We start from the raw sequence: 16,503 nt of genomic DNA on the forward strand, positions 1-16,503 counted from the left end.
AATTTGAAGAGGTAAGCGCAGAACATTGTTTTCTAGATAAAAAAAATGAGATTGGAATCATATGGATCAATACCTCCAATATCTGACATCAACGCTTTCCGCTGAGAAGGACATCTTTGAAGGACCTTGAGAGCAGACATAGCTGATGGTGCTTGAGACAAATCCTCAACAATGTTATAATATTGAGCAACTCGAGCATTTGGATTATACGAGGAATTTCCTAGCACACCTCGAGACGATGGTTGAATAGTAGAATCAGGATTAGGTTGCTCTATATGGAGAGGACCAAAGGTTGATGGGATAGAAGAAGAAGGGGTACCTTCTTTTTCTTTCCCTACCGGGTTAGGTGTTTGATAATATTTTTCTTTGGTAGCCACATTGATTGGTGTATGCATCATAAACACTTGGGAACCTGTGGAAGTGGAAGACTGAGGTTGGTCTACTATTTGGGTGTACTGTGAGAGAAAGGGCTCTTTCATGACAGTTAGGGCCCCTTTGAGCAAGCGACTAACTTCAGATCATCATGGACAATCTTTAGTATAGTGATGCTCCTCACAGATGAGGAAGAGCTACTTTGGCTTCATTTGAGAAGCATCTCCAACATACGACTTAGGAGGGCCCTATTTTGGGGTGCCGGCTTTGGAATTGCCTTTACCCTTCTTTTTCCCTTTAGAGTAATTTTCCACTACGGTAGACTGGACAATGTGAACCTTAGAGGTTTTACCAAGACCAAGTGAATTTCGAGAGGGATCGTTGGAACCAGTGTTTGAGATTGCCTTCTACATGGAAGAAGATTTCACGCCGTTCTAAGAGACAGAACTAATCACTCCATCAACAGGTGGGGTATCCAAATACTTCGATGCTGTTATATCTGATGATGGTCTTCAACCATCAAGTAACATATCATATAACATGCCAGATTGCGAGTAGATGAGGTATAAATACACGGCACGAGCGATGTCTTTCTCCTTAGTGACACACCCACCCATAGTTATGTCCTCAGCAATATTGCTGACGAATGACTTGGTGAACCATTCTATCAACAATTGATCAGAAATTTAAAATTTCATCAGGCGACGTCGATGCCTCCATTCATGAATATGATCAGAGATATGGGTCGTAGTATCTTTCTTAAGTGACGTAAGTAGTTGGGTGCCAGTTTCATAGCAAACTAATTGCTGAAAATGTGTGAGGAAAGCCATAACCGAAGTGTCAAAGTCATTGTAGGTACCTCAAGGTAATTCAATGTACCACTTGGCTGCAGCACCTATGAGAGTTTTTTAGAAAAGTCGGAGATGAATGGAATCGTTAATGTACGCATTGGAGGAGCACTAGAGATGATGTGTCATCACGTGGACTTATGGATCCTCTTTCAATTTTCCCTCAAACTTCAGATAATCGCTCAGAATCTTGGAGGAAACTAGAGGCCAATATGCCAAATGAAGAATGGGATCATTCGTAAGTCTAGAAATTGTGTATTAAAAGGAATTTGGGGCCTCTTAGCAAGACCAGACTGCAGAACCCATCCTTGTTGATAAGGATTTTTCTACCATAGTGGAGGATTTTGTCCATACGACATTTGATTTTGCCCGCACTGTAGGTTACCTTGTCTGTAGGGAGGATTTTGGCCTGGGTAGCCTTGATACTGTCCAACCATAGGCTGCTGATAACTAACATATGGTTAAAAGGCTGTTGATCTTGTTGACGTTAGACGTACGAATTTTACACCTGCTTCCCATAGACATAAGGGTTTTGAACCTGCTACCCTTGGACATAAGGATTTTGCACTTGCTGCCCTTGGTCATAAGGATTCTGAACATGTTTCCCCTTGACATAAGGATTTTGAGCCTATTGGTGCATGAATTGACCTTGACCTTGAAAAGTTTGACCCTACTGATATGAGTACAAGGGTTGTTGTTGCCTGGGATGACCTTGCTGCTACAAGGGTTGGCCTTGATGCTTTAAAGGTTGTCTCTATGGCTACAAAGGTTGACCTTGAGAGGGCATAGTTTGGGGGGAATGGTGAACAAGCTGCATCTACAACAACAAATTTTGCTGCGACTATTGCACGGGTTTACCCTGTGGTTGTTGCAGTTGTCTTTGCTGCTGCACTACCTTCCCTTGCTACTACGAAAGTTTCCCCTATTGTAAAAATGGTTTCCCTTGATGTTGTGAGGGTACCTGGATAGTTCCTGGTATGACACCCTAAGGGTACTAAAAGTTCCCGAATTGGATCTGGACGTATCCACTAGGAATAGCAGATGGACCAGGCTGAACACAAGGCCTATCTTGAGGGATGTAAGGCAGATTTACCATCGCTTGTGAGCCATAAGGAACATAAGGAGGTTGGAACAAAACCTGAGCCACATGTGGCTACTGGTACTGGAAGTTACATGACCTAGATGGAAGAGTAGGGTTCAGAATAGCACCGTAAGAGGGCTGATTCATTCTAGCCATGTGAGTTTGTGAGCCACTCACATTGGTTGTGCTAGACATCATGGAGAAAATTGAATCTTGCTCCCTAGGAAGTGGTACAACCTGTCCACTTACTGGAGCGGTCGAAGAACTTACAGATACTTGAATCGAGACTATCGGTTGAATCGAAAGAGTCGTTTGAAATGATGAAATGAGTGGAGTCAGAATGGTGGGTTACAATGGAACTAAAGTGATTGCAATATGCACAATAAGTTGAGGGGTATAGTTTTGAACGAATGGACCTGAGGTAGGCATAGTACCAGACAAGAAGATAGGGTTGTGATATAATGATGAGGCACTAGGAGTGCCCAAAACAAACAGAGCTAGAGAGGTATAACCATGTGGCAATGAAGGCCCGCTATACTCAGGTTAAACGTTGGTTGGAATGCTTCCTATTTAGGGGAAACCTTTAGGAGGGAATGGATATCCATGTTCATCAAGTAGGTGAGGAGTGTGTGTAGAAAAAACCTCTGAGTGACCAGGAGAGGAGACTGGAATCTCACCTTCAAATTCCATGGGTGGAAACAAACGTCGATGGACAACTGAAGATGTTCAAGGGGATAATTCCAAAGGAATACCCAACTGATTGTAAGAACTGCACGGATGTTGCAGTACTATCACAATAGGATCAAAAAAAGGATTTGGAGGGTAAAAAAAAAAGTCATTGCTGACCTTCAGGAGTCGACAGACTCTTGGTAGTCTCGATAGGATTATCCAGAGATTCTAGGCTATATTCGTATGGTGACCCAGTATCTGATGGAGAAGGATGAGATGAAAAATATTGAATACTTAGAAGAATTCCAAGTTCAACACCTTTATCCTTAAGTGATTGTGGCAGTTCAGGGAGAGGATCCTCAGTTGATCTTTCAGGTGGAGGAGTGGAAGAGGAACTAGGTGAACCTGATGGTTCTGCCATGATGATTTTGTCTCAAACAACAAGAAGAAAGAGATTAATTTAAGGGATTGTTCAAAATATATTAAAGGTATACTCACGATGTGGTCTAGAATAGGACTATTAGGAATGTGATGTGATCATGGGCAAAAAGAAATTTAAGATGCTGAAACAAACTGATGCCTTTTCATGTTTTAAGAGTCGCGGTAAAGGAAAAGATGACTCTAGTCGCTTTCAGTTTTAACGAGCTCTAAAGGACAAGTGCTTGGTGAGATTTTAAATTTAAAGAGTAAAAAATACCAAAACAACTACTCAGGATAATCTAGGCAAAAGGATTACCAGGTAACTATGAACTGCTGAATACCTCTCGGTGAACCGAGATGTATGGGCAAGAAATCTCCCTGAATGTTGTGTTCGGTATATCACGTTTACAAGGTGGCAGAATCAGCTTCCTATGGATAAAGGATTGCAAACCTAGTGGGGTCTCCTTTTATATACGCAATGGTATGGGGAGCACAAGTTTGTGCTAGCACTGTCTAGTGCTGAAGCGAATAATAGCTGCTAGGTTTAAAGACATTGAAACACGTCTCTAGCCTAGACCTCTAAATGTGAGCGTTAAGTTTCAAATGCACCTTAAGTTAATTGAATACATTTTAAAGTTTATCTTGATATTATGTCGCAGTTTTCAGGCCCTATCGATGTGACTCGAAAAGCTCATACATGCATCTATATGAGACAAAACCCTTTCAATTCGATGAATCTTTACACTAATTGAGAGTAGAGAAAACAACCAATGCAACAAACAAGCAACTAAAAGCAAGATGACTCTTCACTACTTCGCCTTTCAAAACAAAATAATGAAAATTCCTTCCTTTTCCTATTCTTCCTATCAAATGCACTTCAACAAGTCCTTTGAATAGTAAAAGAAGTTCATTTCTTTTCAAATGCTTATGATGATGCAATTCTAGCTTTCAATGATGCTACTTAATGCAACATATCAATTCAGCAAACTAGAATGATGTAGTTTTCAATGGAATGATAAAATGAATCTTTCAAATAAACACATCAATGAAAACTTTTAAACAACCAACATAAATCATATACCAAGCAAGATAAGAAGAACTCCTCTCAAACCAATCATGCAAAGACTCAATCAAAACAAAACAAGCAATGTGATCTATGCTTGAAAAGAGATGTTCATTCAAGAGAAGAGAAAATGAAACTTTTACTTGTTCAAATGAAAAACAAAGCAATACAAGTACTAAAACATGAAATGCATAGGGAAGCTAACTAAGAACTTGACTTGATGAAAAAAACCAACTAAATGGATGGTGAACTAGATGCCTTAAGGACAGAAACCATCCAAAAACTGAAAAAATCAAGTAAGACAAACTCAAACCAATCAAGCAAACAAATCAAGCTAGTGAAGCTTTCTATCCAGGGAGAATACAGGCAAACAAGCCAAGAGACAAAACTTGTGAGGGCAGGACAAACTGGCAATGATTCAGGAGAAACCCTGATCTTAATCTACAGTAATTGATGCAAGTTCTTAACTGACAACAAGCACCACAAGGAGGTACGACGTGACTATTTAAGAGCAAATCGCGCTAATTGGCCTGACTATCAAAAAATAAACGGAGATGATCGAGGATTTAAAGGAAAAAATAAAAGTTCAGCAAGAAAAACTAGATCTGTCACTCTAAATTCAAGACTCTAGGTAGGAGACACTGTAAAGCACAAAAAACCAAAAAGAAAGCGTGATACAACAAAATTAAACAAAAATCATGAAATGCAAACAATCCAAAGAGAGGGATGGTTCCCCAGTGGAGTCGCCAATTTGTGGAGTAGGTAAATCTCCTTTGTGGATAGAGGTGATCCCTATAGCCCAAGAGTGGGTGTAGCCACAAATAGAACAATCTAATGTAAAGTTCCTTAGACTAGAATCGAATAAGAGGGCCTACCTCTCAAAACAATAATCCACTTGATCATGATCTCACTTTTGTCTACCAGCTTCCTTTCATTCTTTCTGTTCAAATACCTGAAACAAACATACAAGAGCCAACAGTAAATGTGATAGCATACAATAACATTAAATCTACTTAAAAGTCAATGAATCTTAAGCCATCAAATGTAATATGACACTCAATGTAGGAAATAAACCACTAGTTGTATTAACAAAACTTCAAAGAGAAATATAACCTGAACCTTGAAATTTTAGGTTCCCTTTGGCATGTCCAGGTTCTAACACCACTAGAAGAATCTCATGATTCAACCTCAACACAATGGAAGTTCAAGGCCTCTTTCCTTATGGTCCAAACCAAACACAACAAGCTTATTCTTCCTTCACACACAAACTAGAAGGCTAAGATTCTCAATACGGCTCTGAAGATTTGCAGATTATTTCAACACTTTGATTAGCTAGCTAAGGGTGTGAAATGGGGGTTTTATATAGATTTTATGGAGGGGAAATGGATCGTTTGATGGTGGGAGAGGCCTTTTCTCTTATGGTTTCTTCCATCTTAATAGGGGAAAGGAGCTCAAACAGACTCTCTCGGCTTTATCTTGCTCAATAATTTATTAGACTTCCATTCACAAAGCTTCTAGTGCTGGAAGCTTCGACTCCATTTTTAGAAAATTTCCAAAATAGGATCGGTGTGAGTGATGAAAGGCTCACATGTGCCATTTAGTTCTATTCCTAGTTTTAAACTCTGAAAATCGGTGCAAAGTAAGAACTGAGCACTAGCGTCGATCATGAAAACTTAGCTTGAAGGAAGATTCTTGGGAAATGATGAAAGAGGGAATTTTCCTGCAGATCAAGAGGGATATAGGGACATGTTCTTCATGGTAGGGAAACATATGAGGGTCACTGTAGAGGTCTTCCAAGATAAAGGAACGAGGAGTACAGGGACAATGACAAAATGTTGTGTAACACCACCTCTATCACAATGACTACAATAAGCCTTCTTCCTCCAAATCTACTTTACCTTCTTCTTTGCATGCTATTGAGAGGGTATTTCATGTCTCATGTTTTTTTGTGCTCCTATTCTCCTCCAGCACTCAACAAACACATGGTTATGTAATCCAAAAAACTTTCAATTTCTTCTATGCCATGATTTTCGTTCATTATTAAAATTACGGTTGTAATAAAAATGAACATTGGGATACTGAGACTTGTTATGCCTTTCTTGTTGTTATTTGGTGTGATCATGGGAACCATAGCTTCCCTCAGATCTTTCTTTGCAATGCATAGTACCATAGGTTGATGGTGATGTATTCTCGTCATCCTCTTTCCTTGACTGTTTCAACAATGTCGTGGAGGTTTCTAACATCTTTGAGCATTGTCCTTCAATGCACCCGAACCTTCCAAATCTACATCTTTTCTCAACCTCCATTGGTTGAGTTATGCCTTCTCTATTAACACGAAGTCCTTCCTCTTCCTTATACCTCTTCTTGGTAAGGAGTCTCATTATTGTCCCTATAATGGGTATCTCCACATTTCCAATAGGAAGTATATTATGTGAAGATGAAACTAAAGATAAATCAACATCTTTTACCTCCACGGTCGATATGGAAAGAATTGGTTAGGGCTTCTCATCATCTGTCGTTGATGGTTTGCTAGTTGTTTTAGTGCATTCCCTAATCTCGTTCCTAACATACCCAAGTCCTATATGTCGGGGTAATTCCGCTACTTTGGCAGGGTTTATGATTCCTTGTCCATTAATGTCGAGCAATTTTCCCTCATACCTGATTATCTTTAATAGTTTGGAGACGATAGCTGTGGTATGTTCTTCAAAAGTAGCAAAATCATTATCAAGAAAAATACACAGAGTCAAAGAATTTCTCTTTACCTCACGGGAGTTACGTTGTAGCTTTTCCAAAGCCTCTTCCTTAGCTCACAGCTGGCGTAGCAACCTTTATTTCTCCTCTTTCTCTCCCCATAGTAGCCTCTTTAATTCAAAATTCTCTTCTTGAATCCTCTGGTGAATCCCCTGATTGGAGGGATGAGAAGAAGAGGAAGGCAGTGAATAAGATGCATAAGCATCAGAAGATGTGGATGAAGCATCACTTTCAGATCTTCCTTTCTCCTCCTCTCTTCATTTCTCTTACGTGCCATACATGATGTCCACCATTCGAGACATCCTCGGAAGGTTTCGTGCATTTCCTTATCATTCTCCATGTTTGCACATTCTATCATTCACGCACACAATTTCCTATTAGCAAAAGACTGCTTGTCTTCCCAACACGCTTCAACATCTGCCATGTCTCTTCTTCGTGATGCATGTCCTTTGAGGCATATTTCTAGTTAGAGTACTCATGCAATTCACATCAACTAAGCCCTACTCTAATACCACTTGATCCAAGATTTTTTTTCTTATAGATGTATCTTAATTACATCTAACAGAGACTTTAAAAACCATAGAAACATATGCATATAAAACGAAGATAAAAAAAGACATAATCACGCATGAGATCAAGAGACAGAGATTTGATTATGGAGTTCATCCAATTTGGACTACATCTTCAGGCCCTGCTCAATAGTGTGGAGGCCTTCATTCATTAAATGGCATGAAAAGAGAGAAGTATAAGTAGATTTTACATAACACCTTTATAACTCCAATATGGAAGATAGATGACAAACGGAGAGCCCAACTCTAGACATAGACAACCGCATTGACTTCCTGGCAAAAAATCGTGCAAAATCGCCTATCCGAACACCCAATTTGGATAATTGGGTTTTATGCACCTTCTCGAAACCTTTTTATTTCTGAGGCAAGGTTATGGCCACCTTCCAAGAGCAGGTGTCGCTGGTCTGATCTATAAATTTTGTTGGCCAGATAAATTGTTCTTGCGGACAAGACCGATCTCCCTAGTATCTACAGCTATCTAGAGACAAGCAAAACAAGCAAATTCTATCTTTCTCTAAATATTGCGATTTATAAATAAAAGCCAACAGATGTTTTAGACCCTACCTCAAGTCCAACGCTAGTTTGTGGCAGCCACGCTCTGACCGTCCAAATGAGTTTCCTTTTAAAGAACCTGCAAACACAAACAAGCACACATCAAATAACACCTGCATAGCCAATATAATAAATTATATTTATCATGACGATTGAGGAATTCGTGAAATAAACCACATAAGATAGCTTATTGAGAAAAATGAACTTGATTGTATTAACTTTAAACAAAGAAGAACTTTACAACATTGGTGCCTTGATGCTGTACAAGCTCCTCCCAGGGTCCAACAAGAATCTCCTCTACTTTGACAAGCTTCACACTCTTCCCAATGAGATCAAAAGGTATGTAATCTCTCCTCTCAAGCTCAATTAGGAAGTCTAAATTCCAACAGCATTTACCCTCAAAAATTTTCAGCTTTCAAACTCCCTAGCAACCAACCCAATGCCTCATTTTATAGTGCAGAGGAAGGAAGTAACCAGGTCCACCTTCAAAGGGATAGAGTCCTCCTTCAAAGGGATAGAGTCCTCCTTCAAAGGGATAAGCTCCTCTCATCAAGCGGTTAGCTCCTTTAGTTATGCGATGCATGAACCACCTAGGAGCGAACTTGCCACCTCAAGATTCCTTCTAGAAGCGTCTAGAATTAATCCAAAGTGAGTTTTAAATAATAAACTTGCGCCTTTTTGACTTTTACAGGGATCCGCACCCATTCCTTTAGAGACAGAGCGGGCAGGTTCGCAGGTGACATGACCAAGGGCTGCGGGACCGTAGGTAATGCTAAGAGAAAGTGCGGAACCAAAGTTTTAGAGATTTTCAAGGACTTTCTCTCATTTTTAAGGCTTGACATGAAGAGCTGAGGTTTGAGACTTGCAAAGGAGGACAGTATGAGTGGTGATAGAATCACACTGACTGCAGAAAGTCATGGTGACAATATTTTGTGTAACAGATTGCCCCTTAAAGTGTGAAGTATGTAATAGATAGTATTTGTCATCTAAGAAGAGTGAAGTACTTTAATTTCAAGGATAATCTTGTGGAGAGCCTAGTTGGAACCTGCAAAAACATTCAATACAAAATATATATATGAGATCATATCATCGCTGAGGTAGGCATTCCCATACTCAGATCAAAACTGACTAGAAAACTAACTAAACTGCTTTGATATAGGAATGATCTTTTAATACATCACAAGTATAGACACATGTAGACACAATATGGGTGCAACCATCTGTTTATGAATAGTCCACTGTATAATAAATAAAAAATTCCCCGCAGCCTGGATGGTGGAAACTAGATCCAGGGCCTTGATTTCTACTTCCCGAAATAGTACGATTCTATCCATGTGAATGAATGTGTCAAAGTCGAACATGGTATAAACCACTTGATTACCAATAAATGATGTAAACTGTTAACAAGTGTGAGAGAAACCACCAGTAATGTCAATGGCTCTCAAAGTACTCGGTACAATCCATGAAATGTGAATAGATGAGTTGATGTCGAACATGTCATGGAATCCTTTGATCAAAGGTCAATGATGCAACCTATCGTTGAAGGCGAGAAACCTGCCATTGAGGCATGCCGATCCCAAGGTACTGAAGATTTCTAGATCATCTTTCTAGATAATGAGCTGAAGTCGATAGAAAGCGATTCATCGTAGGCAAGCCCACAACACGAAATCATAGATCAAGTTTGAAGAAATATAGTTGTAAGGACTGACTCAGGGATGGTCAAGATGGATGACAGATATTTTGTAGATGAATGGTTTATTTGCGCTAACCTCTTGAACACATAATGACACTGCAGATGGTTTGGTGACAATTGACCCAAAGCTAATACCCAGAAACCGGCTGAAGACTTTCAATATGGTTTGATTAACTGTTAGGCAAAGGATTTCCCAACCCAGGTGAACAAAAAGTGTCGTGTTCAAGAGTGGTTAAATGTTTTTCTGAGACACAAAGTATGACAAACAGGTTCATTTTTCTCTCTTTTCCCCCACCATTTCTGGCAAGTACCTCTTTATTTTTGACAAGCTTGAGGAGGATAACATTTTCTTGATTATAAGCTCATCCTTCGGATGAGTCCAACTTAGTTTAAATTTGAACCCTAAGAAGGAGTTGTTCGTTCTTGTTTGTAATTGAACAGGTCCTTTACTCTTTAAATTTTAACGAGTCCAATATAGGAGAAACTCAGTGTTTTTCAATTTTAGGGAGTCTGAAGAAAAACTTAAGAAAAATCCATGGTTGTCCTTTTTCATAAATTTGTGTCTCCCAAGCCTGAAAAACTATAAAATAATACTTGAGAGAACCACTTGACCATTACAATCAAGGAGTACCTTTCATAATTAGTGTCTCTGATCTGAAAAAGTAAAAAAGCGATCAAGGACACGTCGTTTTATAACCAATATCGAACTTGAAACAACAAAAGCCCGGCAATCTTTTCATGTTTATACGATCAGAAAAGAGCTCTAAGTGGACCATCCTTTTAATTCCGTTTTAACGAGTTTAAAAAGAAAAACTCGGAAATCTTTTCACATTTTACGAGTTAGAAAAGAGCTTAAAGAGGACTCGTCCTAGAGGAACGAGTGGTATAAAGGGTAGCAACTGGTTCCGACAATGGAGGAACTACTCAGAACATGTAATGGTTAAGAGGCTGGCTAATAAAACCACTCATAGCTACGGTCCCTCAGGAAGGGTAAACAACCAAGTGAAAGCATATGGTCAGCCAACGAGATGGTGACAATGGAGTGAAAACAACCAAGGCTCATCTAACAGAATTTAGTGGATAAAGATGGCAATCACGAGATGTAAATCGGGTATGGGTTCATTTTTACACAAGCTTGAACCATAGAGAACTCTGCTTAGATTTGGTTTCATGTTTACGCAAGCTTGAAACAAAAAAATATGCTTGTTATAAGTTCGCATGCCCCCAGCATAACGACGCAAAATGAGGTACATGCCCCCCAAGCTTCATTGCATTCAACTAGGTGGATGGAATGAAGGTTCACTTTCGAAATCTTGGAAAGACTCATGGGAGTTGTTTCATTTTTTAGTGAGGTTGACACAGGAAAAGAAGTATCCTCAAAACCCTTGTTTCATTTTTTAAACGAGCTTCACACAAGATAAGGAACTATGCTCATGACTCCTTGTTTCATTTTTTAACGAGCTTGACACAAGATAAGGCAATATGCTCATAAAATCCTTGATTCATTTTTTTTAATGAGCTCAGCACAAGACAAGGAACTATGCTCAAGTCTACTCTCTACAATCTATCTAACAAGGAACTATGCTCTAAAATCCTTGATTCATTTTTTAACGAGCTTGGCACAAGACAAGGAACTATGCTCTAAAATCCTTGATTCATCTTTTAACGAGCTTGACACAAGACAAGGAACTATGCTCAAGTCTACTCTCTACAATCTACCTATATAACCTACTGATTCATTTTTTTTAATGAGGTTGACACAGGAAAAGAACTGTCCTCATACCTGATTCATTTTTTAATGAGGTTGACTCAGTAACAGGAACTATCCTTTGACCAACTGATTCATTTTTTAACGAGGTTGACACAGGAAAAGAACTGTCCTCATATCTGATTCACTTTTTAGCAAGGTTGACTGAGTAACAAGAACTATCCTCTGACCAACTGATTCATTTTTTAACGAGGTTGTCACAGGAAAAGAACTGTCCTCATACCTGATTCATTTTTTAATGAGGTTGACTCAGTAACAAGAAATATCCTCTGACCAATTGATTCTTTTTTTAACGAGGTTGACACAGGAAAATAATTGTCCTCATACCTGATTCATTTTTTAACGAGGTTGACTCAGTAACAGGAACTATCCTCTGACCCACTGATTATGGCTTCCAACTGGAAGAAAGACATGTTAATGGATACACCTTGATCATGGCTTCTAAGAGGTCTTCATTAGAAGGAAGAATAGTCCTCTCGAAGGAACACATGTCAAGGGACTCAAAAGGGATAAGAACATCGCGTTTAAGTAATCCCATAGAGTTTTCCATGTCAATTACCGGATCTAAATCAAAGGAAGATGAGCAAATAGTGAGAGGCTGACTTACATTGGTAACTGAAAACATGGGACCAGTTGCCACATAATTAACCCGTGGCGGGGTAGATACCACTTTAGAATCAGGAACATTTATGGGTGTCATATTATTGGTAGTTGAAAAAAGACTAGGGAATGAAAGCTGGTCTACAGTCACAATATTTCCATTTTGAGGAAAGACATCACGCGAAAGAGTGTCGATACGACAACTTTCATTGCATAAACATAGTCTTGCCCAAGGAGTAAATTGAAATCCAAGGGACCTCGAACTACCATAAGATCAATACAGACAGTTTTACCTTCGAAGTTAATAGAAAACTTAGGAAGGATCCCTAAAGGTTCACTAATGGTTTTGTTAAAAGCTTTCAGATTCTGTGTAATATGCACAAGCTAAGGGGAACCCAAAGCTTTCCAAGAAATTGAGGATAAAATACTAACAGAAGCACCTTCATCTACCTATGTGCGGTGTATGTCCCTACCACCAGCCTTGACAATGATTTGGAAAGGGATGGAGGAAGGAAGACGAGGTTCTATCAGTCTATTCCAATCAAAGGAAAGGACCTCAGTACTTGGAGGGGGTTCTGTAGAAATAGGTGAAATGCCCCCTGACGTAGAAGAATCTGATGTAACAAGAAGAACCTGAGCGGTATGAAGTTCAGTCTCTAAAGGGAGAGTGGGATCGACCAAATGTGAAATTGAATCGACCACTTGATCAACTAAAGGATCATCAACCTGAGTGATATGAGTTTCACTCTCCAATGGAAGAGTGGGATCGATTGTACCTGAAATTAGATCAATCACTCCATCACTTGATGGTAGGTTGGGAGAAAGTTTATGGTAACCAGTTGGAAATTCTTGCCGTGGAACAGTAAGGTTTTCCAACAATTTTGAGGCTTCATCCATGTGAGAGAAAATGTGAGTTTGATGGCTCCCTTTGCATAACTTACAAGGAAGCCTAACTTTACCCTTTTTCCTAGGAACCTGACTATCATTGGTTGATGGATCAATGGAAAGTTGATGAGATTTTTCTGACCATACTTCCAAGACCTTTGGAATACCAGGACAATTGATAAGGAAGTGGTCTCCCTTACAAAGTCTGCAAGGGTATTTGGGTTTACGATGCATGTTGGAGGTTTCCTCAAAACAACTAACACTTACAGCCATGGTTGGTTGGTTGACTTCTTTCTTATCTTGCTTCTTCTTCTTCCTCTTCTTCCCTTTCTTCTTCTTCTTAGCCACCTGGTTACTAGCGTCAAGGCTTTTACTAAGTGAAGAGGAAGAAATGGAGGAAGAAAAATTAGGCGAATAAGGTAAAGAGTAAACAGAAGGTTGGTGATGTTGAGATGGTGAACTCTGTTGAGGTGAAGCATTCGGTTGAGGTGGAACAATTGGAGTATTTGGGGCCAACGAAGCTGAAACTAACCATATCGGTAAACCTATTGTAAATCCAGGTAATGAAAAAGTATCCATATAAGGAGGACCAACATTTCCAAAGCAAGGAAAAGTACTAGGATTATCGTTAAGAGGGGTTCCTTGGTTGGTAAATTCTGGAACAGTTGCCATTATATTCAACTTCAGTGAATTTTATTAACACTTTAAAACTAAAATTAACAATTCACAATTCACACCTAACAATTTAAATTCACAATTCACACCTATGGTCTCTAAAAGTAAAAGCAAACAAATTAACATGCGCTATCAAATCTAGGAGTCAAACCACACACAAACAATAACTTTCCATACTAAAAACACTAGTTGGTGATGAAATCCAGTGTCACAGAATTCAATACAGAAAGGGCGGTTGGAACAGTTACCCCGACAACCTACTTAATGAAACAGACTGGCACAAGTTTCTTCACAAAACCTTCTCGAGTGAAGAGAACCCCCCAAAGAGTCCAAGTGAGTCTAGTCGACGTCTGCTCCAGGTATAGTGGGATCTTCCCTCCACCGTCACCTTAGGAAAGAATCCTATAGATTATGGTCACTATGGTTACCAACAGAAAAAAATATACCTGGGGGAACAATCTTTGATCTGATACACACGCAAGGGCAGAGTAACAAAGCTCAATCCCCTTGAAGGCTCCTTGACATAATCCAAGGTTTACCAACAAGTGACCCCAAGCTTCTCGACAATGGTCAATCCAAGGTTTACCATTTTTAATATGTGTATATCTTGTATCGTTCCCAATGAGGAAGGATTGATTACCTCACTAGTTCAGATATGATCTCATGCTTGACTCCTTTAAGAGGAGCTTCCCAGAGCATATATGTAACAATTGGAATTTCTTTCCTACAGCAAGATCGACTACTTGTTTGTTTTACTGTCTTGGAGAGTTAACTAAAACCTATTCCAAGACACTAGCCTAAGCTAAATTGGTGGAAAGAGCCCTAAAAATGTAAAAATTACTAGATGAATTTTAATGAAGCGTTGTGTTATTTAGGTTGTTATTTCTCAAAAGGGTAAATGTATATGAAACCAATGGTGTTATGACCCGACCCAAAACTAAATGCAATCGAATATGATAATATAATCTTTTCAATTCGATGAATCCTAACTAAAGTAAGGAGAGAGTTTCCATTCACTTCCAATAATGCAAAAAATTGATCACTAAGAGAAAATATAACAAATTCTCTAATGCACTAATTTCATTAAGAAAAACTAATGCAAATCAATTCCAAAACAGTTTTTATTTTTATTTTTGTGTGTTAAAAACAAGAATAAAAATATGTAAATTCAAATCAAAGAAAGCTGATCTAAATCTAAGATTGATTTTTCAGAATGTAAACTATGTAATTGTAATCTATGCACAATTCACTTGAAAAGTATGCAAATGTAATCTATGCATGTTTTCATTCGTATTTTGAAAATGAGAATTCTAATTATGCAAATGTGATCTATGCAAGAGAATTCTCAAACACAAGATGATTCTAATGTAATCTAAGAACCAATCAAGTGCAAGTTAAGAAAATTGGGTGAGAGTTCCAAAGATCAAAAAATAAAAACACTCAAAGGCGATTAACACTCATACACAATTTAGCAAAGACAAAAGAAAAAAGATGCAAAATTGTGAAAAGACTGAGACAAACCTCCAAGTAATGACCAAAGGAAATCAAATTAAGAATTTCTCAAAAAAGAGACTCTAAACACCCAATTAACTTAATGGAGATTGATGAGATGAAGAATTTGCTAAAAGAAACTCATAAACAAGGCTTTTTGACAGAACACATGCAGATCTGGGTAGAGGCTAAAAAACGTAAACAAATCGTAAGCTTAACTGGATGAAAAGATTTTAGGTTTTGCAAAATTTGACAGGGTCCACAGGCTCCCGGTATAACCAGTTGCGGTACAGCTCTGCGTAGTAAAGCAACAGTGTGGAGATGTCCACACTATGTTACAAACAGAATGTGCGGTCCTCTTTCAAAAGCATGAAAAACAAAAAACAATTCAAAATCTAAAACCTACCCAATCCCACACACATCAAGCAAAAACCAGAAACAAAGATGGGTTTCTCAAGTCAAAGTAAAAGTAAAGGCAAAAAACCAAAATTCAAGTCCCCAGCGGAGTTGCCATTTTGTCGGTCGGATAAATCATTCTTGCGGACAAGACCAATCTCCCTAGAATCTACAGATATCTAGCGACAAGCAAAACAAGAAAATTCTATCTTTCTCTAAATATTGCGATTTATAAATAAAAGCCAAGAGATGTTTTAGACCCTACCTCAAGTCCAACGCTAGTTTGTGGCAGCCACGCTCCGACTGTCCAAATGAGTTTCCTTTTAGAGAACCTACAAACACAAACAAGAACACGTCAAATAACACCTGCATAGCCAATATAATAAATCATATTTATCATTATGATCAAGGAATTCATGAAATAAACCACATAAGACAGCTTATTGAGAAAAATGAACTTGATTGTATTAACTTTAAACAAAGAAAAACTTTACAACCTTGGTGCATTGATGCTGTACAAGATCCTCCCAGGGTCCAGCAAGAATCTCCTCTACTTTGACAAGCTTCACACTCTTCCCAATGAGATCAAAAAGTATGTAATCTCTCCTCTCAAGCTCAATTAGGAAGTCTAAATTCCAATAGCATTTACCCTAAAAAATGTTCAACTTTC

Source organism: Pinus tabuliformis, chromosome 5_1, assembly GCF_031772625.1.
Source record: "Pinus tabuliformis cultivar Carrire ecotype Pingquan chromosome 5_1, CPIR1, whole genome shotgun sequence".
Taxonomy (NCBI): Eukaryota; Viridiplantae; Streptophyta; class Pinopsida; order Pinales; family Pinaceae; genus Pinus; species Pinus tabuliformis.